Genomic DNA, 26,924 nt, shown 5'->3' on the forward strand with positions numbered 1-26,924 from the left:
TAAGAATCCCTTCCTCAACACCCCAGCGGAGACATGATCATTTGTTCAACCAAGGAGTCATAGCCATGAGATCAACGGGTGTAGGCAATTGGTCACAACGTTTTACCTTACTCCTGCTTGGACCCTCCTTTTCCTCCCGTCCCGCTATTTTTTGATCTACATGAACTCTCCGGGTGTGAGGAATTCCCACAGCCCGCACGCACATGCTTGAACCTACATGTTCCTTGCGGTCTGTTACAGTTGCCTCGATTGAAGCCCCAACAGACCCCCCGCTGCCGCCATTCCCGCCGTTTTTCGGCTGGTGATCCCCACCGGCGCCCGCTCGAAAGGGCGCCACGGGCTTTTGGCAGACGCCCCCCGACCCACTCCCGCCCGGCGAGGATGTACCTGTCGCCCCTGGCAGGAGCTGCTTGTGCCATGACACCGAGTCGAGGCAGTCCCATGTCAGAGAAGCATCATATTCTTTCGCTTTTCGGAATTTCATGTCATAACCTTTCCATTCCTCTCCCTCGTACATTGCATAAAAATCCATAATACGATTTTGATAGCAAGACAGTTCAGTTAACACCTCGGGTTTACGTTCCCCCATAACTGCAGTAAATATAGAAAAGGCCTTAACCCAATTTGTTACCGTCTCATCCACCCTGAATTCCGCCGTCTTGGCGCGCCACACGCTCGGGTGCCACAAATCTTTCTGGGTTTTAGCATATTCCATCTTGCGATGGTCAGTTAATAATGAAAACATATTGACATATTTGTCTCCCCATATTAACTCTTTTGTGGCCATAGGGATGTGCTGTGCCACCTTCTCCCACCTTGAGGGTGATGAACCCTCCCCCGCCATTGGCAAAGTGAGCTTACCCGGTTCGGTCGTTGTTCCCGCCGTTTTCTTGTGACTAACTGCAGGTCCCACCGGTGCCACCTGTGGGGAAACAAGAGGAACATTCGCCTTTGCGGCATCTCTCGACTGCCGCAATTGCTGGATTAGTAGCTTGGCCTCTTCGGCCGTGTCTCCAGGTGCCACTGCACCTCCTGCCTTCTTATTGAGCCATGCAGCCAACTGGGTGGCCAATTCGGGAGGCATTTCCTCATCGTTAGCGGGGGTAATCACTACCGGGATCGGCTGACCCGCATCTGAGATTGGTACCGGGTTGTCTGCCGGTGTGACAGGGGCGGCTGGGGGTACCTCTGGGACCGGAACCTCCCCTGAAACCGCCCTCTTCTTGACCCGCTTCCCTCTACCCTCGGGGACGATTCCCGGCAAGGCCGGGCCTATCACCTTCTTAGGGTTACCAGGATTGCTCAGTGCAGCCAGTTGTTTTTTGACCTCCGCCAAACCTCGACCGATCGATTGGACTTGTCCGAGTTTCCGGTCCATGCAAGCCATCCGGTTCGACAACAGGCGCAGCACCTTATCCGTTTCGGAACCCTTTTCTGCTTTCTTGCCAGCCATGGGTTCGAGTATCCGCTCCTAGACGATCAATGAGGTCCTGGACTTCCAAAAACTGAAAGAGAAACACAAGAATTATAAGTTCTCAAAATTGCTGCTTGTTCCGTCGAGGCCTCACGAGCCACGAGTGAGTGCAGCCTTCAGAGCACAGGAACAAGAGCAAAATTGCTGCTTGTTCCGTCAAGGGCTCACAAGCAACGAGTGGGTGCAGCCTTCAGAGCACAGGAACAAGAGGACGCTTCTTCGGATTCCCGCTCTATTTATCCTTCTGCGGGAGGGCGTGTACCCTCCTCCGGTACGCCTACTGGGCGTGGTCATTGGTGTAGGTGTCTAGGACAACCCCTCTTGGGTGGGAAAAGGCACGCCCCGGCTGCGCCGCTTCGGGCATACCAGCCGAGACACGCCCCCCGCCCAAAATGGTTTCCCGGGCGGAGCGGGGCACCCAACCATACGTTCGGGGGGACCGAGTGGTCGCCCCTTTCCATATGCAAGCTTTTGGCTCCGGTATGGCAGAATGAAGGAATTCCGAAATGTGCAGAAAATGTGGTTAAGCATTGTATTGTTTGTTTAATGTATAACCCAGGAAAGGGCACCCCAACTCCGGCAGGTCATTTTGCTCCCCCGTCATATCCTTTTGAAGTGTTGCAGATTGATTACATTCACATGGATCGCTGCAACAATCTCAAGTATGTTCTGGTGGTGGTATGTGCCTTTTCCGGTTGGATAGAGGCCTACCCCTTGAAAGATAACACTGCTCTGTCAACTGCTAAATTATTGATTAAGGAATTCTTCCCCAGATTTGGTTTGCCGCGCATTGTCTGGAGTGACAATGGAAGTGAATTTGTGGGCCAGATTATGCAGAAAGTATGTTCTGGTCTTGGTATAAGACAGAAATTCCATGCGGCAAACCATCCACAGTCAGCGGGTTTGGTTGAGTGTTACAATGGTACACTCAAGCTTAAGCTGGTCAAGATACAAGCCAGTACAGGTCTTGCTTGGCCTGATGCGTTGCCTCTAGCTCTTTTGTCAACCCGAACTACTGTACACTCTTGTATGGGACTTAGCCCATATGAAGTAGTATTTGGACACCCAGCTAATGATTGGGGCGTCCCTCGCCCGAAAAGATACTCAGACATACCATACCCTTTGTTAATTGACTATTTGCATGATTTGACTACTAAATTAAGTGTTATTCGCCAACAGGTACGAAGTGTTCTGCCGGAGGCCTCCACGGACCCAGGTCACACCAGCTTGTCCGGTGACTGGGTCTGTGTCAAAAACTTTCAACGGACGAAGAATTTGGAGCCCCGCTGGTCTACGCCTACGCAAGTTTTGCTCGTCACTCACACGGCGGTGAAAGGGGTCGGCAAGCGCAACTGGGTACTTGGAGTGCACTGTAAAAAGGTGTCACTACCATTGCCCTTTGACCAGTGGATTTGTAGTGGTGTGAGGGAATCAGACACTGCAGCGGTTCCTTGTTTTGTTCCTTTTAGTGACGCTCAAATTTATGGGACTCAGTCTGAAAAAGCAGATGATGATATTCTTCAAGCCACTGTGCCTGTGCTTCGTCGAATAGACACTACCAATCCAGAAACCTTGTTCAGAGATCAGACCGTGCCGAGCAAAACACGTTACAACTTAAGATCAAGAGGCAATAAACAGAACTGAATATTTTTTGGAACACTTCTTTTCATTACTTAAAGACATTCCTTTTTGGGCCCTTTTTTTTTGCTTCCTTTTTGTGTGATATTAGTATTAGATGTGCCATCTGTCTCCGTCGCAGGGTCACGGTAAGAGACTCAGACTGTAACCTGAATTTTGTTCTTTTAGTAAGTGGCTAGTGCCTCAGGTATACAGGAGTGACTAGCTGAGTGATTAAGGAAGAGTGCCGTGAGCGACCTTTTTTTTTTTTAGATGAAGATGGATGGTACAACAATCATAGGTAGGGAAAATAGGAAGCAGGAAATGAGATCTAAGTATTGTAAATTATTGCGTAGTCGATTTGGCGTAACTTTGTGTGTTCTTATATTTTTATGTATTTTATTAGCTTGCACAGGATGGATTGTACATATTTTTCAATCAAGAAATGTTGCTAATTCTACGACTTCTTTGCCTTCTAGTCTTTCTGTCTTTTCACATGTAATGCATACTCTACCCCCTCATGAGCAGATAAGGAGAGCCGAGTATATGAATAATACATTTATTCAGTTGCTGCACCAACATCAGTTGGCCATTAATATGACTGATTGTTGGGTGTGCGGACTCAAGCCACACAATGCACGAAAGGGAATGCCATATTTGGTTCTTCCTTTTTCATACGAAGGTTCAGCTTGGGCCTATTTAACGATGTTTTCAGCCGCATACCAGACTTAGAAGTCCTGTGAGAACTTCTGGGAATGGACTAGATTTCAGTCACAGCTCTTTGATTAAAGGCATAGTGGTAATGGCCAAGATTATAGAGAAGAGTAAGATTCCATTAGATGAGAAGAGAGCTTATGATGGATGGAATGTTACCCACTATGTCTCTATTCTTGGTGAAAAAAATAGAAAGGGTGAGTCCTCTCCAGTGAGGACAGTGCCCCATCAAGGTAATTTTTGTCTCCAAGTAAACAGCAAGAAAGCCGATATCAATCAGAAATGTTTGTACAAAGATATTTTCTCGTCCCCTATTTTCCCTCGTTTGGTTCCGTCTCGAGGAACATATTTTGTCTGTAACGAACGAGCTCATACTTGGCTACCTTCCAACTTTTCTGGAACCTGTTACATAGCTTTCCTCCTTCCCCCTACATATACGGCTCCATCAGACCATCACAGAGTTAGACATAGCTGAGGTGTATTTGATGCCAAGGACACAGCAGAACAAGAGGGAGGAGATTTCCTTAAAGGATTCCTTCCCTTTTGGGACCCTATGGTCAACAGCAGACACATCAGGCAACTGGTTCGAGTGGTTGAGACCACTATCAATGTTACTGCAGGTAAGATAGGTAACATTACAGCGGAACTTCAGGCTGACCGTCTTATGACGTTACAAAATAGAATTGTGCTAGATGTGATCCTAGCAGACCGAGGAGGTGTCTGTAGATTGATCGGATCTAGTTGCTGCATTTATTTTCCAGATGACGCCCCGGCAGTATACCAAGCCATTACCAAATTGCACACTGTCTCCGAGTTGATCCATCAGGACGAAGGAGATTGGTCTTTTATGGGATGGTTTTGGGGAATATTGTCAAGATCTTAACGTTCCTTGGAGCAATTTTGGCTGCCATATTCTCTTGTTGCCTATGCGTTCAATGTGGTCCTGTGGTCTGTGGCCTGTTGGCTACTTTATGTAATCCACAATCCGCTACTCAGAAGACAGAGAATATTAGAATGATGGTACAGCAACAGCTTGAGGATCTTACGAACATCAGTGTTGATTCCGACTCAGATTAACATGAGTTGGTTTGTTGTTGCCTGAGTAATGGCAAAAGGAGGGTCTAAGGTTCTGTAAATTACGAATTTGTTTGTGCTCAGCCTCCATTTTGTGATCGCCGCCATTTTGTGTTGCCCTCACTCAGGCAGCGCGGCGAACGCAATGTTTTTGCCGTTTCTGCCTTTGCATGTCAGGTGGCTTCTTTGCTCATGTTTACTAACGAGTGTCAGGGTTTGGCCGAGTACGCTAATTCCTGTCTGAGCTGATTAATCCCCGTCCGGACTACATATTGGTTCACACCATTGTTTCCTTTTAGTTATCTTATCTGCTGTCCTTCGCTACATGTCTCATGCATTCTCTTGTTTCACAACTGCCCTTCTACAACACGCAGCTGTGTTTTCTCTGCTTGTAAACTGAATTGTGTGGTTCCATTTTTAATTTACTTAAGGGGTCGAGTGACAATCCGAACCGGGAATTTGAGTTGCCTTAGTCTTAAAACATTGTCTATAACGTTTGCCTATAGCTCATGCTCTTGTGTGATTGCATTTTGCATTGTATTGTCTCATATATAAACATGTGCGCCACGGAGTTAAGTGGCAGTCTCTTTTGAACCTCATTGTAATGACGACTTCTAAGACCACTGTACTAGCTGCAGCTAATAAATACCATCTTCTACGCCAGACAAAGAGTCTGTGTCTCTGTTTTGACAAGGCAGGTGAATCCTCGGGATTTTAGGCGTACCCTGCGCCACCGGGTCTTAAGACTGCGGTTCTCCAGCATCCCACCACTTGTTTATACTTGTAGCCAACACTGGTTGCCGATCCACAAGCAATGCGATCGTAGGATTAGGTTCACAAGGTGGAGACAGTGTAGGGCTAATGCACAATGGCTTAATGCATTAAATTACTGCAGTTAACATCATGGCCATAGGTTCAAATCCCAGCAAGTCCACTTAGCCTTTCATCTTTCCAGTGGTGAATAAATATGTAATAATGGACTGGGTAACAATAAATGCTTGTACGGCAGTGTCAAAAAGTGTACTTTACAAATACACCACCTCAAGCACACTAAAGCACATCAATACGCTGTAAAAAAATTCCTCCACAAATGTTGCACCTGTCCCACCTCTTGCTAAGCCACAGTAGATAAAGTAAGTGTGCCGCACTTGTCAAAATGTCGCCTACGGGTGTCTGTTGGGCACACAATCATTCGAACCTGCAGCATGAACTCATCAGCAATGGCAGTCAAACGTTTAAGAAACATAATATAAACTGGAGCTACAATGCACCAAACTGCTATGTTATTTAGTCAAATGTTTGATATGGTGTAAAAATGTTCAGCTGCATTACTACTGTAAGGTACTTTATAAAAATTGTGAAAGGTTATCTCCTCCCCCTGGCAAGGGGATGGTAGACCTTTTTTTTGCAAAACACAGTGGTTGTGAAGTTTCAGTTGGTGACATTTACCACTGATGGAATTTGGAAGTTACTGACTTGCCCAGCCCTCCTGGCACCAAGAACCTTCTATAGCATCTGCCAGTGCTTAATTTGTAAAAAGAAAAATATGTGTCAGGGCCCAAAGTACTTAAAATGTGGCCACATCAACGTGCACGTCCTCCTGGTGCTGCTTAAGGCCAGTGCCACCATTACCTAATAACCATCACACTCCAATAAATGTGACAGTTTGGATTATTCCATGTCACCAAAAAGGTCAAATTGACCTTGAAGAGGTATTGTTATTTTATTTTTTGTGTATATTGAATTTTTTAACTATGACTACTGTTTTACTCATAAATAGTCCGTAGTATACTGTCAGTGAGTTTAAATATAAGTGTTGGAGACGAGAGCTGGCAAAGACATTGAACACTGCTTCGCTCATGGTTGTAATTGGAGAAGATGCACCAATGGAAGCATTGTATTTGCTAGAACTGAAAGCCTGACATGGCATTTAAACAATACACACTGATTGTGGCCAGTGACCCAGGGCCATATTTATGACCCGGTTTGTGTCACTCTTGCACCACTCAACGCAATACCATAGGTCAATTTTTTTAAGCCAAGGAAAGCCACTTTGCATGGCTTTGAGTGGCTCCAAAAATATGGAGTAAAGCAACGCAGTGCAAATCAATGCGTTACTTTGCCATTGGCAGGCATTCTATTGGCGTGTGGGGGTTCCCATGCAACTCCTAAGGCTGTTGACAGACTGCACCAAAAGGATTCGCCTCCCCAGGGGAGGCATAATGAGGAGAAACAATTTGATTTCTTCTCGTTTTTTTCTTGCTATGTGTGCAGCACTCTGAAGCAGATGTATGAAGAACACACCCACGTGCATTGGCACTAGACTGCCGAAACAGCGCCAGCGCAAGGGAAAGGACAGGAGCATGCCATATTAGAAAAATATCCTTTCCTGCCTTTCCCTGTGATGCAGGACAGGACAGCAAGGTGACCTAATGCAGTGCCCTGCAGCACAAATGTTGTAAATATGGGCCACAGGTGCATAAATCTGAGGGTATGGTAAAAATGATAATATTTGTGCTTCAAGTCCAAGCTAAGATTTTGCTGCAGAATTTCGACTATGCAACAGGTTACAAACCTATGTTTGTGCCATAATACTGCCTTGCCGAGACAAAAATGTTAGTGCTCTGAATTAGTGTGTTAAAAAAAAGCCACATATATTTTTGCCACTGAAGAGTCACAGTAGTCAAAATAAATAATATATACTTTTTTTTTCATAAAAGAGATGGACTAGACAAAATATAGATATTTATCAAGTGCTGTTTAAATATGCATTCACATATGATGCGTTTTGCAGTAAGATAGACATCGTGTGATCAGTGTTCTCTCTTCTTTTTTATAGTGTTATCCATAAATTGCTCATAATTTGTATCACTGTGGGCAATAATAAGGTAGAACGTTATATATTAAAAGTAGGAAGCCAAGAGTAGGCCAAGTGCTTTCAAAGGCTCCAGTGTATACAGGGCTGGCTTTAGCGCTGTTGGCGACCTGTGTGACTACCATTTTTGGCAAACCCCACACCCCCCCGACCTCCTCCTCGGATTTTCTCACTACCACTGGGCAGAAATAACTAACCTCTTCAATTATACGTTATTGCTAAACATAGCACACCCCCTGAGGCACCGCCCCATGCGGCCGCACCGTTGTCACTGCCCTAAAACCAGCCTTAAGTGTACTTTACATGGGGTTAAGAACCTTTTTTGAAATGTTTTTTACATAGCGCAGACTAGCTAGACCCGAAGATATCAGGTATCAGAGCACTTTACATGAGCACCAGTTTTCGTTACAGATGGACACATTTATTTTTGTTAGGCACTGGAGATTAAGGGGCATATTATCAAGGGGGTTTATCTCCGCTTTTTTGGCTTCAAAAGCCAAGAAAGCGGAGATAAAATTATCTCCCTATTACCTAGCTGTCGCTAACACCAGTTAGCGACAGCTTGTAGGAGATAGCGACCATCTTGGGCCCAGCTTTGCATGTCAGAGATATTTATCACTAATGACATGCAAAGTGGGCGTGCCAAGATGTTAGCGACTGGAAACAGTCGCTAAGATTGCTATCTCCTATTACCAACTTTTGGAGATATTCGCGCTAAGCGCGAATATCTCCAAAAGCTAACACCAGTTCTTAGCCATGTTATCCAATGGTAGGTGGATAACATGGCTAAGAGTATTAGCTCGGTAATGCATGAATATCGCTGACTTTTCAGCAATATTCATGCATTTTGGCCGATTTTTATCGCTTAGGAGATATACCTTGATAATAGCAAGGGGGCATATTACCAACAACTAGCGATAATTATCGCTATGTTGGCTTAGCGGCAATATTTTTATCGCCGAGCTGCGGCGATTTTTATTGCTTAGGAACCTTGCTATTATCAAGGTATATCTCCTAAGCGATAAAAATCGGCCGAAATGCATGAATATCGCTGAAAAAACAGCGATATTCATGCATCACCGAGCTATTGCTCTTAGCCATGTCATCCACCTACCATTGGATAACATGGCTAAGAACTGCTTTGGGGCAGGTGTTAGCTTTTGGAGATATTCGCGCTTAGCGCGAATATCTCCAAAAGTTGGTAACAGGAGATAGCGATGTTAGCCACTGTTTCCAGTCGCTAACATCTTGGCACGCCCACTTTGGATGTCATTAGTGATAAATATCTCTGACATGCAAAGCTGGGCCCAAGATGGTCGCTGTCTCCTACTAGCTGTCGCTAACTGGTGTTAGCGACAGCTAGGTAATAGGGAGATAATTTTATCTCCGCTTCCTTGGCTTTTGAAGCCAAAAAAGCAGAGATAAACCCTCTTGATAATATGCCCCAGGTTCCTAAGCGATAAAAATCGCCGCAGCTCGGCGATAAAAATATTGCCGCTAAGCCAACATAGCGATAATTATCGCTAGTTGTTGGTAATATGCCCCTCAGTGATTTGCCCAGAATCACAGGCAGTTGAGCCTCGCTCCTGAGACTGAAACCCAGTTCATCAGCTTCGAGGTGGACCGCTCTAGCCATAAAGCTACATCCTCACCCTAAATTTTCAAGTTATTTATTTGTTAAATAGTTCGGGCCCTATGTTGCTCATGATACACACTGTCATCGACCCAAAGTGATGCACAAAATGAGGACCGTTTGAAGATGAGTACATCTATTTGAGTTTTTTGTTTGACAATGAAATATTGTATAGTTCCTGTAATGAAACCCGTTGCTGTACGGTGCAAATGACGGAGCGTTTCGACTCATTAATTCAGTGTATTATTGGAAAGGCTGGCACACATACGTTCCATTGATTGCGCGAGAAGCTTCCAGAATGGCGGAACTGAGTTGCATGCTGGATGTCTTAAAAGGATTTGTGTGCCCATTCATCAGGAAGCTGACATATCCATAAAGCCGCGCTGAGGGCCTTTGTGGGATGGATCTGCTAATATGTCCATTGTGCTGGAAAGAGAGAAAAGGTGGGGTGTCGGCTGCGGAAAAAAGGATAGGGGGGATACGTTGAACAATTTCCTTATCTTATTGGGTGGGAAAACATGCATCACAGTGAAAAAGGGTTGGGGGGGGGGGAGTGTTTGAAATCTTCACATGCTGAGGAAGGATGCAATGGGTATATCTAACATAATATCCTTCTTCACTGAAAATCATATAGCTTGTGGTCGTATTTCGGTTTTGCTGAGGTGACTAAATAATGGAAATATAAACACTAAACTTTCAATGAGATATTTATGCTAATTCGCAATTGTGGAAGAAATATCGTTGACCTATTTTGCAGTTATGAAGAAGTAAATAAAGAAAGCACATTTTGCTCACATTTATGTTGCAGGAAGATGGTTCCACCAAGGCAAACCTGGAGGGGATTTCGGCACTTTTATTAGAGATGAATATAGTAAGCATAGCTTTAAGGGGCATATTATCAACAAATAGCTATATTTATCGCTAAGTAGGCTTAGCGGCAATTTTTTTATCGCCGCGCATCACCGGATTTGATCGCTGAGATAACGCACTATTAGCAACGTTTATCTCAAAAGCGCTAAAATTCCTGGCAATAGCGGTAAAATCCGTGAATATCGCTGAGAATACAGCGATATTCACGCATTATCGCTAACAGGGTCTTAGCCATTACATCCACCTCCCATTGGATATAATGGCTAAGAACTGGTCTGAGCAAGCGTTAGTTTTTGGAGATATTCGTGCTTAGCGTGAATATTTCCATTGCTACGCCTGTGTTGGTAATAGGCGATAGCGATGTTAGCGACTGCTTTCAGTCGGTAACAGGTTGGGTACGCCCACTTTGCATGTCATTAGCAATAAATATCGCTGACATGCAAAGCGGGACCCAAACCGCTCGCTATTGCCTACAAGCTTTCGCTAACTGCTGTTAGCGACAGCTTGCTAATAGGGCGATAGAAATATCGCCGCTTAGGGGCCGAAAACGGCCACTAAAGCAGCAATAATTTCCTATCGCCCCTCTTGATAATATGTCCCTCAATTACAAATAAGTGTGTAATAGATATGCATTAAAAAACAATCCTGGCCCTTCAATTACCCATTGAAACACATTCAGCGAATTAATGCTGGTATGTGTTTGCACTTACAAAATTAAACAGACTCTGCCTGATAATTAGCCCATCTTTCACATTTAGAAACAAAACAAGAATTTCAGTGCACAAAATCCAAACACTGATTTCAAAGTGAAGTTACTCTACCCTCGGTGAGATCCCTCCTCAAACCCGAGGTATGTCGGTGAAAGCTATCTTGTATACTACATATGCATCTTATATAACACTCTGATGAGCCGTCTCAAATAAGCGAGCACTTGGACCGCTACGCTAAAACTTTAGGGTCTCATTTACAAGGTTTTGGCGCAGGGCAGCACCACAAGAAATCTTGCTGCCCTGCCCTGCGTCGAAAGAAAAGGGCAGAAATGTGCTGTATCTAGGGGATATGGTACATTCCTGAACTTTTACCCTGCGCTGGTGCATAATGGGCTGACATGTGCAATGCAGGCACACTTGCACCCAGGTGCAAGGGTACTTGCATTGCAGGGATGATTGTTTTTGTGTACAAAAACTACCTCAAGAGGTGTTTGCCTCTTTCTATGTTTGCCATAGAATGCAGCACACATAGAAAAAAGAAAAACAAGGAGAAATAAAAGTATTTCTCCTCTTTGCGCCTCCCGTACTGGAGTTCTGGACTTTTTGGTTCCGTCCAGAGGTGTCAGGGAACAACACCCAAAGACCCCGGAGTTCCACCTGCCTTGGTGCGCAAATGAACAGAAACACGGGCTTCTCGATGGTGGCGTCAAAGACCAAAGGTTTATTACTGCAGGGACACAGAAGTCACAGAAACTACGCATGGGCAGTAACTAGGAGCCTGTTCAAATTGTACAAAGAGGGTTGCTCCTTATATACTAAATTTTGGCCTTCAGGCGAATTCTTCACATGTTGGTACATTCCCAAAACCTTTGTGTCACAAACAATAAATATTTGGCGTACACAGGAACCGTTGATAAAATCTGATACAAAAACATCTACGGAGAGGGGTTCCCACTAGTTCATCACAATCCCTTGTCAATATTGCATTCAAGAGCCGGACCGCCTCATCGTAAATTTCGTTACCTCCCCCTAATAAAGATTCAGAAAGAAAGAAACGGAGCCAGGTGCGGAAGATAGAAAAGCGGGATAAGAGATGTTTGTGGGTCGTATATGGGCAAGGCTACCGGCTTCGGCCACCTAATCGTGATCAGGACAATGGACACGAGAACCAGTTCAGTTGGGCTGGCCTCGGGCAGAGGAGGCAGCCTTTGTCGAGTCATGTAGCTACAGCGTGATCTGGTTTAAGGTGCACGTGTCATGAGAGAGGTGAATCTCCGGCTAAGGCTACGTGTCCTTAATCGAAATGAAGTGATCAGAGGTTATTGCGTATGTGAGGGCAAGAAACACAAAATGGCGGCCATGATCTAAGATGGATGCCGTGGGTAGATCAGAAATGTGTTTGTAAAAGAAGTGCTCTTGCTCGTAGCATAGCGAAAACACTAGGATATGCTAAATGGATCATTTGCGGTTCGCTGATACCAATATTATGCATTTCCGACAATATTGAAAACACGGGTTCAAATCGTCACGGAACCTCAGACCCTCCTTTTGCCCTTACATAGGCAATTACTCAGTCTAAGTCAGAATCTAATTCTATGCTCATCAGGTCAGTGACATGCTGTTGTATCATCATCCTTTCTCGTGCCTTTTCTCCAAACGTAGGTGGTCTCCTAAAACAGGTTGCAGCACAAAGACTACACAGAGCAGGACCACACTGGATAATCAAGCAACATGAGGATAGGAATACTAAGATGACACCAATGACCATTAGAACCTTCCATCCCCACACTGAGATCAGAGTCCAAAACCACTCCATGAAGGACCAGTTTCCCTTGTCTACGTGTATAGAGTCGGAAATCTTGTGTAGCTTAGAGATCGCCTCATAGACTGTTGGAGCATTATTAGGAATAAAGACACAGCAGCTCGATTGGATCATTCTGCATACCCCACCTCGGTCTGCAAGGATAACGTCTAGAACCATACGGTTCTGTAACGTCATGAGTCTATCCGCCTGAAGCTCAGCGGTCAAATTGCTAAGGGCACCAGCAGTTTCGGTAATAGTAGATTCAACTACCCGTGTTAGCTGACGTATGTTTCTACTATTGGCCATAGGCCCCCAGAACGGAAGGAAGCCTTTGAAAAAGTCTCCAGCTTCCTGACCAGCGGTATCTTCCTTGCTGAAGACACCTCTCGCTACTCTGGTTCTGTGGTAATCAGATGAAGCAGTGTATGTTGGAGGCAACAATCGAGCAATATAACATGAACCTGAAAAGTCGGCAGGCAACCATGTATACGCTCTGTCTCGACAGATGAAGTAGGTACCCCTAGCAGTAAGGAATGCAGGGGAAGAGTTAGCCGGAAACACATAAGTCTCAACGCACTCACTCCTCCCTAGCTGAGCTCTTGGATTTCTCCCATTACCTTGCAAACAGACCTGACCTCGGTGAGGTACGACCCAGATTGGAGTTGAGCTTTTACGCTTGCTTTCTCCTAAACTAAGGCGATACTCTGAAGTATTCCAAGTTAAATACACTCGCAGTTCGTCTCTAGGGTATGATGGAGTATTATTGACGTCCTTGATCATGTCAATAATTCCCTTGACTAAAGCTTTGTTGGCAGAGTTATATTTAGTGGAACGTGGGGGGCGCGGAGGATAGGTTTCAAGGGCATAAGAAAAGATGGTTTGAAGGGCCTGAAATGATCCATTGTAGCTGAAAGGCAAAACCAGATAAGGAATACCTTTATCCATAGTGTGGGGTATCAAGCCACACACCCAGCAGTCTGTAGTGTTAACTACCAGTTGGTGTTGGTGCAAGAGCTGTACAAAAGTGTTGTTAATGAACTCTGAGCGTCGGACTTGCTCATGTTCGGGAAACGAAAGAAAAGAGTGTATTGAGGAAACAGTAGAAGTAACAGGATTAAGAGGAGGTACTGTAGTTACTGGTACATAAATCAAACTTATACCAAAAACGATTCCACCCACCAACGTTATCAAAACAATTAGAAATGTAATGGCACATTGCGTCAAAAAGCATTTGCTATGAAGAATTCTGTAAAGTCTGTTTCTGCGAACGTAAATCACATTTTCTCGTTGCAGCGCAGGAAGCTCCATCTTCTACAATCCGCTCGCGACCACTGATGATGTGTACGTAGATGAAAATGCCTCTATCAGCCCTGGGAGTTCCCAGAACCAACAGAAAGATCGACCTTGTGTCAGACCCCTGCAGATTCAACTAGGCACACAGCCACGACCCTACGGCTACCCAGACGGCAAGGCAATTTTAAAACAATAAAACAATAGCAAACTTCCTGGCTGAAGGCAAAAGTTAAATATTTCAAGATATCACAATATGCAGTTGCCTGCTTTATTTGTCCATTTTACGGTTTCGTAAATTATATCTTTGCTTCGCAGGTACTGTCTGATCGGCAAATAGCGTTTCACTGGTAGCTGTTGCAGTGTTCAAGTTCGCAGATGGCAGAGTTTCTTCTGATGCAGGAGACAAATGTTCAGTGTTCGAAGGAGTCTTTTCTGAAGGAGAGTCAGAGCTTGGAGTGTCAGTGATTAATTCGGCATCGCTGAAAGGGATGAATTTTGGCGTGCTTTCAAATTCGGAGGAACCAATTCCCTTCTTCACCCAGTCGTCGTAAGGAAGCGGCAAAGGGACACGCTTAACATGGGATGCGTGCACCCAATGCTTGCGACCAGCTACACGAACTGCTGTTCTTGTTGCAAGCAGGACTTGGAAGAGGCCGACGAATCTCGGCTGAAGGTTCTTCGTCCTCGCGAAGTTTCTGATGACTACTAGGTCTCCTGGTTTCAGCTGATGCCCTGGACTCTCCGGAGGCTTTGGTAAAGCATCGAAAACCTGTTGGTGAATAAGACTCAATTTAGCAGTCAAGTCGTAAAGATAGTCTATCAACATAGGATACTCTAGAGAGCAAAATTCCTTAGGCCTTGGCACACCCCAGATATTTGCCGGGCGGCCAAAGACTATCTCGTAAGGGCTAAGCCCTACTCTAGAATGTACAGTTGCTCTAGTTGATAACAAAGCCAAAGGAAGTGCGTCTGGCCAGGCTAAACCTGTAGATGCTTGTATTTTAGCTAATTTCAGCTTGAGAGTGCCGTTGTAACCCTCCACTAAACCAGCAGACTGGGGATGATTTGCACTGTGAAACTTCTGTTTTAAACCTAGGCCGGCACACACACTCTGCATAACTTTCCCTATAAACTCACTTCCGTTATCTGACCATACAATCCGTGGCATTCCATACCTAGGGAAATATTCTTTGAGAAGGATCTTGGCAGTTGATAGGGCAGTATTGTCCTTTAGTGGGTATGCTTCGATCCATCTGGAAAAGGCACAGACTACCACTAGGACATATTTCAAATTATTACAGCGATCCATGTGAATGAAGTCTAACTGAATCACTTCAAAGGGGCAGGAAGGAGGAGCGAAGTGACCAGCAGGAGTTGGAGTTCCCTTGCCAGGATTATGCATCAGGCATACCATACAATTTTTCACCACTCTCTCTGCACACTTACTGATCCCATCATTCTTCCAGACTGGAGCCAACATCTTACAGATTCCTTTAGAACTTATATGCGCTACTCCATGCGCCATCGTCACCACTGCAAGCACATACGCATCAGGCAACATCCAACGCTGCTGTTCTGTCAAATCAATCCAACACCCATTCGAATCCAACTTGCCCGTACTCTCTCTCCATACACGTTTCTCTTCCTCATTTGCTTCTTTCTGAATCTCTTTCACACTTTCCATTGTATCCTCACACATTCCAGATTCAGCAATCCATCTTGCAGACGTAACAACATACATTCTGCTCATTATGTCTCTAGCTGTCTGTTTAGCGATTTCATCAGCAAAAGCATTCCCGCGACCAACATCATCCGTGATTGCTTTATGAGCACTGCACTTTACAATCGCAACTTCAGTCGGCAAGGTTAGAGATTCCAACAAGTCGTTAACTAGCTGACCATGTAGAATCTTAGTCCCATGGGACGTAATGAAACCTCTTTCTCTCCACAAACGGCCAAAACTATGGGCCACGCCAAATGCGTACTGACTATCTGTAAAAACATTCACTCTCTTTCCCTTAGCTAAAACACACGCTCTCGTTAAAGCTATTAATTCTGCAGCTTGGGCAGAATTCTGACTCACTCTTGCAGTCTCCACAATCGTCCTCAAAGTCGTTACTGCGTAAGCAGCAGTCACATCACCATTCTCCAATTTAAAACATGACCCATCCACATACAATGTACCATCTGGATCTGATAATGGAGTATCCTTTAAGTCAATTCGTCCTTTTGTCTCTACCTCCGTTCTAAAGCAACAATCATGTGGCTCGGAATCACTCGACTCTTGATTAGCCGGCAACAATGTTGCTGGATTCAATACATTACATCTTTTGATCTGAATATGACTCGCTAGTAATGTCAGCTCGTAACCAGATAGTCTCGCACTGGTAAGGTGTTGTGTCTTGGTTCGGTTCATGAGTGTGTCCACTGCATGAGGAACCATGACCACTAGCATATTGTTCATCACCAAACCAGCAGATTGTCGAATGGAAGCCGCAGCTGCCGCTGTAGCTCTCAAACAACTAGGTAACGCTCTAGCTACCGGATCCAATGTTGATGAAAAATACGCACAAGGGCGTTGTTTATCACCAAATTTCTGTGTCAGAACACTCAACGCGCAACCTTCTCTCTCGTGAACGTAGAGCGTGAATGGCTTACTGTAATCAGGTGTACCCAATACAGGAGCTGAACACAATGCTTTTCGTAACTCAGAAAAACTCTCTTGACATTCATCAGACCATGGCACCGGACTCGGAACATTTTTCCCAGTCAAAGCTACCAATGGTTTCGCTAAAAGAGAAAAATTTGGGATCCACTGCCTACAATAAGAGGTAATACCTAGAAAGGCACGTACTTCTCTTTGTGTGCGTGGAACACTCATTTGCGTAATTGCTTTTATTCTCTCTGGGGTCAACTTCCTTCCCTCCTTTGACAAGAGATGACCTAGGTAGGTCACTTCTTGGCAACAGTATTGCATCTTTGAAGATGATACCTTGTGATTCAAATTAGACAAGTGATGTAATAACGAAACTGTAGCTGCTTTGCAAGTTTCCTTGTCATCGGCAGCCACTAGAAGATCATCTACATACTGTACTAGAGCAGAACCTGGAGGAAGGACAAAAGAGTCTAACTGGCTTTTTAATGCTTGACTGTAAATAGATGGGCTCTCACAGTAGCCCTGTGGAGCGCGTTTAAATCTGAAACTGCGACCTCCTAGACAGAAGCCAAAAATATCTCTGCTTTCCTCGGCTATCGGAATGCTGAAGAAGGCATTCTTCAAGTCGATAACTGAAAACCAAGTGGCTGTAGCAGGAATCAATGTTAACAAGGCAGTAATGTCTGGAACCACAGGAAACTGTGGGACCACAATCTTATTAACTTCTCTAAGGTCAATAACAAACCTATATACTGGAGGCTTTGTAGGATCAGTTCGTTTCAAAATCGGTAATACAGGACTATTACAAACATTTCCTCTAGTTTCTTCAACCACACCTTTCTTAATCAAATCTTGCACAATTAATAAAAGTGCACGCTCACCTTCACTAGATATTTTGTATTGCGGAATTCTTGGAAACTTTACATTGGCTTTCAAAGTTACTACATATGGTGGTATTTCTAAAAGGCCTACATCATTAGGACCAGTCGCCCAAAGAGAATCAGGGAGTGAACGCAGCTCTGGTGGAAGTGCATTCATTGACAAGTACATCGGAGAGGTGATTCTTTTACCCAACGTTAGCTGTACTCCTTCCGGAGAACAGTACAATGTCGCATATAGTCGTTTTAACAAGTCTAAACCAAGCAGGTTTTCATTACAACCCGTCGTCAAAATCAAAGGTGCTTTCAATTGACACGGTCCAACAGAAATAGACAAAGGACCAGATATAGGGTTGTAAACAGGGGCGCCTAAAAAACCTACAGAAACATTTGTTGAGCCAGACAAAGGTGCGCCAGGGAGTTTCGCATGAATGATAGAACTTTTTGCGGCACCAGTATCCAACAGAAACGGTTCGACTCCACCTGATGTTGCTACTGCGACATAAGGCCCACTCTGATCTACTGGAACTGATACTACTCCCTCTCTCTGTCCATGGCTGTCCTAGTACCCATTTTGCTGAAATCCTTCATCCACTTCACAATAGTCTTCAACAAGATATTGTTGAGATCTATTTTGCTGGGCTGACTGTCCATTTCTTTGATCGAAGTGATTGGAAGGACGATCATTCGTCTGTGGAGGCATAGCACCTCACCCTCGTCCTCTAGAATTCTGCACAAAACCACCACGACCTCTCTGAGCTGCTGCTGCATTATTTTGCGCTAAGACCGGACATTCATTCTTGTAGTGACCCTCTTTCTTACAGTACGCACACTGGTTCCACTGATATTGAGGCCTCGGTGAACTATAATCTGTCCTCTGATACGAACCCTGTTGCATATTAGACTGATTTGTGCGAGGCGGATACGCTTGTTGCAAAAGAACTTTAGTCTTTAAATCTTTCGTTTTCTTGTCTGATTTCTCTTTTTCCTCTTTATCCCTATTTTCGTAATATTGTGCAGTTGCAAGTATTTGCGCAGTTGTAGAAACAGCCCACGCACTCTCTGAATCCTTTAATTTATTGCATAATTCAGGTAGCAAATTATGCACAAATTTATCGACAAACAGTCTCTGTCCTCCTTCTGTGCTCATATCCTGACCACTATGATCTACAAAAGTCTCTTCGAACCTCGTGAAAAAGTCGGAGACACTTTCGTCTTTCTTTTGCTTGCATGCGGATAACTTGTCCCAATTAACACGCAATGCGGGCATCAGAGTCTTCATTAAGTCAATTATCCTACCCGGAAGATTAGCAATTAGGGGTTCAGGTTTTGCACCACCCGTTTGCTGACCATCCGCTGCAGTGATAGCTGCCCAATCACCACCTAAGGCTACTTGATGATCTTCCCTACGAATTTTAGCCCAGACTGGTTGCGGAACTACATTTCCAAATAACATATCAATGTCTGCTAAGTTCATTATACAAGCCTCAACCGTCTGTGTTAATTCCTTGTAATATCCAGCAGGATTCTTACGCGGATCTGGCAAGGCCTGTTTCACTGCTAGCACTTCGGCTCGCTTCCACGGAATGTGTATCCATACTCTCTGGAATTGTGCCGGAGCGGCAGCAATACCATTAATAGCATCAGCTTGCACAGCATCGCGCCAAATCGGAGGAACCTCCCTCATTGGATATTGGCGACTCAGCTTCGTCTTACCTTTCTCTAAATCTCTCGGTGAACGAAGAGATGGATCATTCCTAAAACTTAAGATCAGTTCCATTGCTTCTTCTATATTTTTACCTACTATCATACCAGCAGCAAACTCTTTCTGAACTTTAATTAAGTCTTCTAAATTCGATTCAATATCATCTTCCTCTATTTCCTCACGTAACAACGAGCACATCTCATCAAAGACGTACCGTTGCGTTGGTTCCTTCCACTGCATAAATGTATCTAACACATCTTTCGTACTATATCTCCTACTCTTCGATATCCATCTGAGAGCCGTGGAATCTAAAATTCCCCGTTCCTCAGTGCTTGGATGCTGACTACGTCTCTGAACAGAGTCGGAAGTAGGAGTCTTAATTAAAGTTTTATAGAAAGGAGACAGCATATTAGACACAGAATCAGTGATTCTTCGACGAACAGAAAGTGGAGTCAACACACTCGCAGACGTAGAAAACACAGTGGAAGTAGGAACAGATAGCGAGGCAGTAGGAGTATCGAGAAAAATAGTTTGTGAGGCAGTAGGTGTAAGCGAGACAGATACAGGTATAGAAGTCGGCAATCCAGGAAGAGGAGGAGCCGTAGGAACATTCACATTAACCACAGGAGGTACAAGAACTTGATTCTGAGGGGCAGGAGCAGGAATACCAGGTTGTCCAGAAACCGGCAATTGAACATTTGGTACAAGTGGAGCCGTAGCACCTTGTGCATACGGTGGAGGTGACCGTAACAGATAAGACAACAGAGGATCGTTTTCCGAATCCTCCAGTATCTTAGCCGTTTTCGATGGCAAGGCAGGGTAGCACTTGTCGATCGCTAAATTATGCTCTCTAATGGCCACCTCTATGGCCTTCTCACACTCGTTATCTTGCAGCTGTTTAGTTGCTTGCTCTAGAGTCAACTCTTCTTTCTCTTTCTGTTCTTTCTTTAATCTCTTCATTTCTCTCTGTTTGGATTCTTTTCGCCAGTAACGGAAAGAATCAAACATTGCCGGCCGGGCTTTCTTCCTAAACAATTTCGCTTCTAAATTATCAAGAATTTCGGGTTCAAAACTACCATGCAGTGGCCAACTAAGGACACCATCTTTCTCGGTGTAGCGGACCCACACCTCATTATAGGATATAGGACCCACACCATGTTTACAATATAAGTCATATAGGGGAGTCCCAATCGGAGGAACCAGACATGAGTCCTCCAATCGTGAGTCACTGTTGCAACCAAAGCACGACAACATACAATTTCTCCGACTTACCATTTTTCAGTCCGGAACACAAAACAAACAAAACACAAAACAAATATGTGCACTTGAACCAAGAACTTTTAAGGCCTACCAAAACGAACTGATGTATCGATACCCAAACTAAACCAAATAGATTATCGTGACCAGAACAACCAGTGATAATCTTACGAAACCAAACCAAACCAAGAACCGAAAAGGATTTTAACAACCCTCACGAAGTAACCAACTAGCAACCACTAAATACTTAACTGAGGCACTGAAGACGTCACCAAGGAGAAACCCGTCACGTTTCGCTGTACTAAGGACTGCACCTCGGGTCCAAGACAGGGCGACGGTCAAGGCAACGGCCCACTGCAGCCGTCCTGAACGGGAACCCTCGTGGAAGAGAACTTCGGGCCACTTTTGCGATATGCCGGGATCGATGAAGTGGGGCGCCTCCCTCAGGAATCTTCACACGAAGCTTCTCGAACTCTTCAGGCTTTTGGACCGGTACCGAATGACGTCGCCCCACGTGGGCGCCAATTGGAGTTCTGGACTTTTTGGTTCCGTCCAGATGTCTGAAAACAACAACGAAAGACCCCGGAGTTCCACCTGCCTTGGTGCGCAAATGAACAGAAACACGGGCTTCTCGATGGTGGCGTCAAAGACCAAAGGTTTATTACTGCAGGGACACAGAAGTCACAGAAACTACGCATGGGCAGTAACTAGGAGCCTGTTCAAATTGTACAAAGAGGGTTGCTCCTTATATACTAAATTTTGGCCTTCAGGCGAATTCTTCACATGTTGGTACATTCCCAAAACCTTTGTGTCACAAACAATAAATATTTGGCGTACACAGGAACCGTTGATAAAATCTGATACAAAAACATCTACGGAGAGGGGTTCCCACTAGTTCATCACAATCCCTTGTCAATATTGCATTCAAGAGCCGGACCGCCTCATCGTAAATTTCGTTACCTCCCCCTAATAAAGATTCAGAAAGAAAGAAACGGAGCCAGGTGCGGAAGATAGAAAAGCGGGATAAGAGATGTTTGTGGGTCGTAAATGGGCAAGGCTACCGGCTTCGGCCACCTAATCGTGATCAGGACAATGGACACGAGAACCAGTTCAGTTGGGCTGGCCTCGGGCAGAGGAGGCAGCCTTTGTCGAGTCATGTAGCTACAGCGTGATCTGGTTTAAGGTGCACGTGTCATGAGAGAGGTGAATCTCCGGCTAAGGCTACGTGTCCTTAATCGAAATGAAGTGATCAGAGGTTATTGCGTATGTGAGGGCAAGAAACACAAAATGGCGGCCATGATCTAAGATGGATGCCGTGGGTAGATCAGAAATGTGTTTGTAAAAGAAGTGCTCTTGCTCGTAGCATAGCGAAAACACTAGGATATGCTAAATGGATCATTTGCGGTTCGCTGATACCAATATTATGCATTTCCGACAATATTGAAAACACGGGTTCAAATCGTCACGGAACCTCAGTACGCCTCTCCTGGGAAGGTGTAGGAATCTGTTGTATACCCAGGGTTACAAAACCTTGTAAATCTGGGAATGCATCAGATTCCATGAGTGTTGCATAGCCTTGTAAATATGGACCAGCACATAGCGCTACTGGAGCCTCAAAAAAAGTGGCACTCCAGTGGTGCAAAGGGCCTCCTAAATGAGGTATTGCATCACAAAAGTGATAACCTCTCTGTATTATTAAAAGTGCATTAGAATATAATGCAGTTGCAGTGAGGCAGTCTGGATATCCATCACATTTGTAGAGTGTACCCATCCTCCAAACTCTAAATCAGGCCCTCGGTCCCTACCATAGTTTTAGGCGGATGGTGTTTTAAGTAGTTGAAGTGCCGCTATAGCCCTATTTTAAGCAGTGCTTAATTTAATTTGAGCTGATGGTTGCTGATGGGTGTGACCAGCACTCATTTTTGGGGACCAGCACTTATTTTCCCGATCAGACATTTCCAGAGATCTTGAGGAAAAAAAACACAAATACGGAAGGAGGAAAAGAAGGATGGATAAACCATCACAAAGTAGGCAGAGCTTTGGGCCCGGCACTTATTTTGTTACAAATTAAGCATTGATTTTATCACCTTACACTGATGTTATGTTATGTTAGGATATGTCATGTTATGTTCGGTTATGTTATTGTATGTTATGTTATGTATTGTTATAGGCTTTGAAAGCATATAATTAACTGAGTGGCGCCCTTGCACAAAGAGATTACCCAACCTTAGCCTGAGGCCTGCAATCAAGAAAGCAGACAGTAAGAAGAACGTGAGGCCAATATATAGTACCATCTGTGCAGCCAGGACTTTTTCAGGCCTTTTAGAACTTTACATAGGGTATGAGGTAAGAAGTTCCACAGTTTGGGTGCAGCAACAGAAAAGGTCTTATTTATGCTTGGCATTTTCGAAAAGGAGGTTAACAAGGCATTAGACTGTTTACATTGCATTAAAAAGCAATTTATAACAACTGGTTGCAGGAAGCTAGGTATCTAGCTGTGGAGTCCCCCAGGGCTCCTCCCTCTGACCGCTCCTATTCAACTTATACCTCCAGCCCTTGATACACTCTCTCCAGAAATGGGACATCATCGTCTATAACTACGCCGACGACTTACAGCTTATCCTCCCGCTCAATACACCCCATGCCATCAAAACCTTTCACGCAGTTATGATCCATATCCAGCATTGGATGAACCAAAACCAACTGAAGTTAAACCCCGGGAAAACCGAGCTCCACCTTCCTGGACTCAGCCATGCCCATTGGGGCCCGCAGTTCTGGCCCACGGAGTTCGCCCCCCCCCAGTCCCGGTCAAATCAGTGAAGAGTCTGGGAGTGATTATCGACGCCGAACTGTCCCTCAAAGCCCAAGTGGGTGCGGTAATCTCATCCTGCATGTACCAGCTCCGGAAGATTTGCAAAGTCCGCCACCTACTTCCGTCCGCCACACTTATCCAAGTTGTCATCGCACTTGTGCTTTCCCGGCTGGACTTCTCCAACTCCCTCTACTACGGTCTCCCACAATCCCTGTTACACCGCCTTCAGGTAGTTCAGAACCAAGCGGCCTGACTCATTCACAAAACCCCCAGATGGCAATCGGCCAAACCTTTACTTCACTGATTGCACTGGCTCCCAATAGGCCAAAGGGCAGCTTTCAAAGTGGCCTGCCTCACATTCAAGGCCCTTCACTGTCCCGGCCCCGTGTTTCTCGAATCTTTAATTTCTCCTCATCAACCAACACGCAATCTTCGATCAGCCCACCGTCATCTACTAGTCACCCCCAAAGCTAAAACCAAGAAATTCGGTGGTCGCCGCTTCTCCCACCTGGCTCCCGGGCTCTGGAATCTCCTCCCTCTCTCCATCAAATCCACCCCTTCTCTCCTTAACTTTAGGAAATCGCTTAAAACCCACCTCTTCCCTCCTCTTGGTTAAAACCTTGCCACTCACGCTTTCTCCTTCACTCACTCTGTCTCATAGCGCCAGGAAGCCTTCGGTGTCAGTGCTGTCTATAAATTGCACTTAAGATAAGATCTTAGGCCTTCAATATGTGTTAGATGAAATATAGGATAATGTGAGATATCGCATCTAATGTATTGGTATTGTTTTCAAAAGGTACTGTTAGCACAATATATGGTTTTCTTGCGTATTTGCACAAAGAAAATTATGAGCTATTGATTAACTTTTTAAAGTTTTAACTATATCGTTTGTGATGTATTTTTGTTTTTAACTATGACTATGTGTATTATGCTGTACTTTTAGATCTTGCTGCTTAAGATCGAATAAAGTTACTATTAATTGATTGATTGATTATCCTCAGTCTAGACCCGGTTAAATCTAGAAATCAGGTGAAGTAAGTAATTCTGAGAATGGAGTGGGCGATCAGAGACGCGCAAATATATATTTTCTTCACACATATAGTGGTCCAGGGTGATGGACAGCCTGTGCACCAGACATGGGGATTTAAATGTATTCCTTTGTGCCACTGGGAGCCAATGCAGAAAATCAATAACAGTAGATCCATAGACATATCTAGACAATCCTAGGGCTCATTTAGCTGCTATATTTTGGATATGCTATAGCTTATAACGCAAACAAGAAGAGGCTCCCAGAATCAAATAAATTGTCCTCCAGGTAAAAACCTACGGGCAGATTTACTAAGAAGTCATTCAACTCAGCAAGACAACTTGCTGTGCTGCAATGCATGACAATGAGAGAGCAGAAATGTGCCAGGTCTACTAAGATATAACTAATTTCTACTCTCTCATTAAGCTGGCACACTGTGTGCTACATAGCACTAATGCAGGCAACTTTGCACTATGGTGTAAGGATTCCTACATTACAGGCATGATTGTTTTTGTGCAGGAAGAGATAACTTCCTGTGTAAAAACGTTCCCTAGAGGCATTTACCTCTTTCTATATGTGCTGTAGAATGCAAGGGCCAAACATGCCTTTGGTAAATCTGCCCCATAAACCTATTACAGTCTTTGCTGGTGTAGGAAGATCGGAGCAGGGTCAGATGAGAAGAAAGAAGAAAAAGGACATGCCGGTGGGGAGAGAGACCCAGAGTAACTCGCTCTTGTCAGAGTTAAATTGAGGGCATTGACTCGCAGAACAACATGGGTCATACACTGATGGAACCTCTCTAAAGGGGCCGCATCCTTTTTTGTGCAGGGTTTCAAATTCAAGCCTTACAAATACGAGATAATGATTTGCAAGACTTGGAGTTGAGAAAATGCATTGCCTCAACTAGAAATTGCCTGTCATGTGAATCTTTCACCATACTAATTTAGAGATAGAGACATTGACAAAAATCTTCCATATTTAAAAATGTTGAATTTGATGATATATTTACTGCCACTGGACAAATCCATATGCGGGCATTGCTTTTGTACGTCTAATGAGGAAATACATTGCCAACATCCACAACCCTCATCACATGGACCTGCTATAGGGTTCATAATTTATAGGTGGAGATTGGGAGATTTTCTTAGCCTTCATTAGTACAGTTTTACCAAAATCTAACTTGAAGTAAATAACATTGATTACTCCTTGTAGAATTACCACAATGCTTACTTTTGGAAGAATTTCAGTCACTACCATCGTTTCCAAAGAGCTGCTAGTGCACATATGACTGGTATAAGTGTGCAAATTAAGTGTAATAAATAACTAGAGAACCACATATTTCATGGAGGTAAAGGATAGGTAGTCTCTTTATCAAAAAAACAAGTTCCTGTTTAATATAGAAAAAAACAATGTATTCTACTACTCCATATATCACAAAACATTTACTCACTCAATTTTCCACTTATCTTAAGAGTAAAATTCATCTTCATTGAGAAAACTATGCTATTGTTTCCTTTAAATCACAATAATTCTATTGGTGTAATGTTATTGCAGGCTTAGTTGGGATCAATGACATAACGATCACAACAATGTCGACATACTGAAATATGTCAAAAATATAGATTACAAAATTATCGTTAGACCATACTTATAATGGTAAAAACAAATATATTGAAAAACATTGTTTCACACTATCATTATAAACAGAAAAAGATTGTTTTTTAGTATCTCTCTCTCTCTCTCTATATATATATATATATATTAGCAGCCCGTCCCGACGTTGTCCAGGTATGAATTGCTGCCAGCCAGTAGTATATTGTTTTGTAGGATTTCGTTTTGATAGCATTTCTTATCTGTGACAGGCCTGTGAAACGCTCCGACTCACAGTGCACTGCTGATGCACTTAAGAGTGCGCGTTCAGTAGTGTGTGAACTCGAGTTTCCCTACTTTATTTTTCCTTGCAATATTATATAGCGCAAACTCGACAACATGGCATGAGCACAATTTACATTACAGAAGAACACATTCATTTGTAGTAGGCACGGGGAGACAAAGTGATTTTCGCAATATGTTGAGCTGATGCCGAGATTCGAATGTAGCTCCCCAGCTCTAAAGTTCGCAATTCTAGAACTTGTGGCAGGAGGTGTGTCTAAAAGTGTATGTCGGTGCTGGCCATCAATGAGAGAGACCTGAGCATTTTTCAAATGGGTGGTGAAAAAATATGAGTATGTTGCTGGAGATGTGGGCCGCCGTGCCACCAATGTACTTACCGGGGGAGGGTAAACACCCATTATTCCGCAACTTTCTTTCCGCATACCATCACTCTGCATACTTTCATGACGAAAGTACCATGACTCTGCAATGCCATTATAACGCTTGGCATTACATTTTATATGCTTTTATCACGCATACATTTACAACGAAATTCTTTGTAAATGCATGAAAGGTAAAATAATGTTTTTTTGAATGTTTGGATAAGGTAAGTATGGGTATAGGGGTATATGTTTTGGGGTACTGAGTTATAT

The sequence above is a fragment of the Lissotriton vulgaris genome, chromosome 6 (assembly GCF_964263255.1).
Source record: "Lissotriton vulgaris chromosome 6, aLisVul1.2, whole genome shotgun sequence".
Taxonomy (NCBI): Eukaryota; Metazoa; Chordata; class Amphibia; order Caudata; family Salamandridae; genus Lissotriton; species Lissotriton vulgaris.